The sequence below is a fragment of the Triturus cristatus genome, chromosome 4_2, assembly GCF_964204655.1.
Source record: "Triturus cristatus chromosome 4_2, aTriCri1.1, whole genome shotgun sequence".
NCBI classification, from domain to species: domain Eukaryota; kingdom Metazoa; phylum Chordata; class Amphibia; order Caudata; family Salamandridae; genus Triturus; species Triturus cristatus.
Genome location: NC_140586.1, coordinates 164856742 through 164859783, shown reverse-complemented (window position 1 = coordinate 164859783; position 3042 = coordinate 164856742).

Below are 3042 nucleotides of genomic sequence, written 5' to 3'. Positions count from 1 at the left end.
CATCATTTAATAACGCCGTTTATCTAGCAAATGCTTCGGTTCCCAGAGAGACTTTTTTTGTGCCCTATTAAAACGGGTCTGTGGCAACACGGATGAGAGCGTCTGGCTGAGCCGAGACAGCCGCCAGGCTGAAGAGACAGTGACACGACGCAGGTCTGTGAATGGGAAATCAATCTGTGAGCGCTGCGCGTTTCCCTTCTGGGCAAGTCTTCAGCAGTAATGCAGCAAGGACGCCAACCATGGGCCCAACCCGAGATGCGGCGGGGGCGGGGCGGAGGACAGATGGCGCCTGATCGGGCACTGAAAGCTGGCGGATGCGCACGTGCACGTGTGCGTGAACGCAAGCGCTATGACAGCAAAAGCTGGGGTAGCACTTTTAAAACCGCACTACTAAATGTCTCGCAGAGCAGCATATGCGCTGGCTCAGGCGAGACCTAAAAATGGGTTGATTGTTTTTCTGCATTTCTTTTCTCTGTACTAGAGCTAATGACAGCAACACAAGTGTACTCTTATGCCAGAATGAGGTTTTATGCTGTTCAGCACCACTGATTGGTAATGTGGATGAGTATCCTAACACTGACTCCAAACTGACTTTGAATACTCTTTGGCACCACTGAATAGGAATGCAGAACATTACCCTTGAGCGCGGTGGAGCAACAATGAGGTTGGGTACTCCTCTGGGTGACCAAGAATGAGGTTAGAACCTGGTCCCTCGGCTGCAAAAAATAGTAATGAGATGATTACTCTAGCGTTCTCTGACCCAAGGATTGAATTGGACCCTGTTCATATCAGTTCTCTGACCCAAGGATTGGATTGGACCCTGTTCATATCAGTTCTCTGACCCAAGGATTGGATTGGATCCTCTTCATATCCGTTCTCTGACCCAAGGATTGAATCTGACCCTGTTCATATCCGCTCTCTGACCCAAGGATTGGATTGGACACTGTTCATATCCGTTCTCTGACCGGAGGATTGAATTGGACCCTGTTCATATCCGTTCTCTGACCAGAGGATTGGATTGGATCCTGTTCATATCCGTTCTCTGACCCAAGGATTGGATTGGACCCTGTTCATATCAGTTCTCTGACCCAAGGATTGGATTGGATCCTCTTCATATCCGTTCTCTGACCCAAGGATTGAATCTGACCCTGTTCATATCCGCTCTCTGACCCAAGGATTGGATTGGACCCTGTTCAAATCCGTTCTCTGACCCAAGGATTGAATTGGACCCTGTTCATATCCACTCTCTGACCCAAGGATTGGATTGGACCATCTTCATATCCGTTCTCTGACCCAAGGATTGAATAGGACCCTGTTCATATCCATTCTCTGATCCGAGGACTGGATTGGACCCTGTTCATATCCGCTCTACGACCCAAGGATTGGATTGAACTCTGTTCATGTCTGTTCTCAGACCCAAGGATTGGATGGGACCCTGTTCATATTCACAGAATAGTAATGAACGCATTATTGTAATGTGATTCGATGCATGAACATGTTTGGGTGTTCATTGTCATCACAAATTTCTCAATTGGAGTCTAATGGTAACCCAGAACATTGAGCACAGAGTGCTCCAACACAGGAAGAGGGTGGATACCCTTCTGCATCACTACTCAATTGACTGAGGAGAATAGCAACACATATGATTACGCTTGCATGCTCTGGCGTGAGAATGTGCATGGCTAGTCTTCGATGTGGCTGTACCGTGACTGGATAGAACGGTGTTGCAGATGAATTTCCTAACATTCTCTGATTCGCTAAACTTGAGAGAGCCATTATTGAAAACATCACCTGGACAGCGCTAAGAATCAAGCTCAGATTTTGTTGTTTTCTCACTTTTTTGCTCAACTGGAGCGACTTCAAGTGCAGGCCACTATTATAACATGTTGTGGTGTGAAAATTAGGTTAAATTCAGTTCTTCGTCGCCAGTCTTTTCCTTTTACCTTAAACTCTAACTGTAAGAGCGAGTACCTTCCATATTATGCATTTATAACAGGAAACATTTGTTAGTGCCATATACATAATGTAAGCATTCAATACAGTCATACGCCTGTCAAGATTCAACATTAATTTCAGGTTGACTTAAAGTTATGGGTGTGGGCTAAATAAACATACACTGATACTTGAAAAGCACAGCCTCACCTATTGTTTATTTTTGCGTTCTACCAGTAAAAAAGGCAAGTGCCTCAAATAGATTCCAAGTCAACATAGAAATCAAGATGGAAAATATTACATACCTTATTTGCTTAAATTCATATGTTAAGGAGTTCTTCAAATGTACAGGTCAATGTTTGGGTTAATTGTCACACTCCGTATCCTAAAAAGGGGAGGGAATGTGTTAGTTAAAAAGAGGGGGACTTAATGGACAACAGTGACTGAATCATGAACTGTATGGTGATGCCAACTGTATAGAATTCATGCCACATTGTATAAGGAAGCATGTATTGATGAAAAATGCTACATTGTAAAGTGATTATTGGTCTCACTGTTCTGTAAATCTGATAATTTTCGTAACAATTCTCAATAAAAAGAATTTTAAAAAAGACAAAAAGGGGGGACTCACTTTCTATGAACAAAAAAGTATGGGGGACTGTACTTTTAACAACAAATCACACTAGTCTGTGTTCATTTAGTCGACACTCATAACTTTACCTAGACCTGAAATATTCAAAGAGATTACATGCATGCCAGATGTGCATGCATTTAACAAGTTAGGATGCTCTTAAGCTGCATGTGGATATTGCCCTACGTGCTAGGTATCCACGATAACTTCCAAACATTAAAGGAAATGTGGATATGGACATTTGCCATGTATTATACTAACCATTAAATATAATGGTTTACCCTGTGTCCCTCAGAACCTGGGTATGCAGGTATGAGCTTCAAACAGTTCTGTCGGGTGAACGAAATCTTCTCAAGGGGTATTGTAAAATAATGTTTTTTATTAAACATTAAAAGGGCCTATAAATGACCCCTCAAGCGTGTGTGAAACTTCCCCTACTCAAAAAACACAGATCTTTAAAGAAAAATGATTTTCAAAAA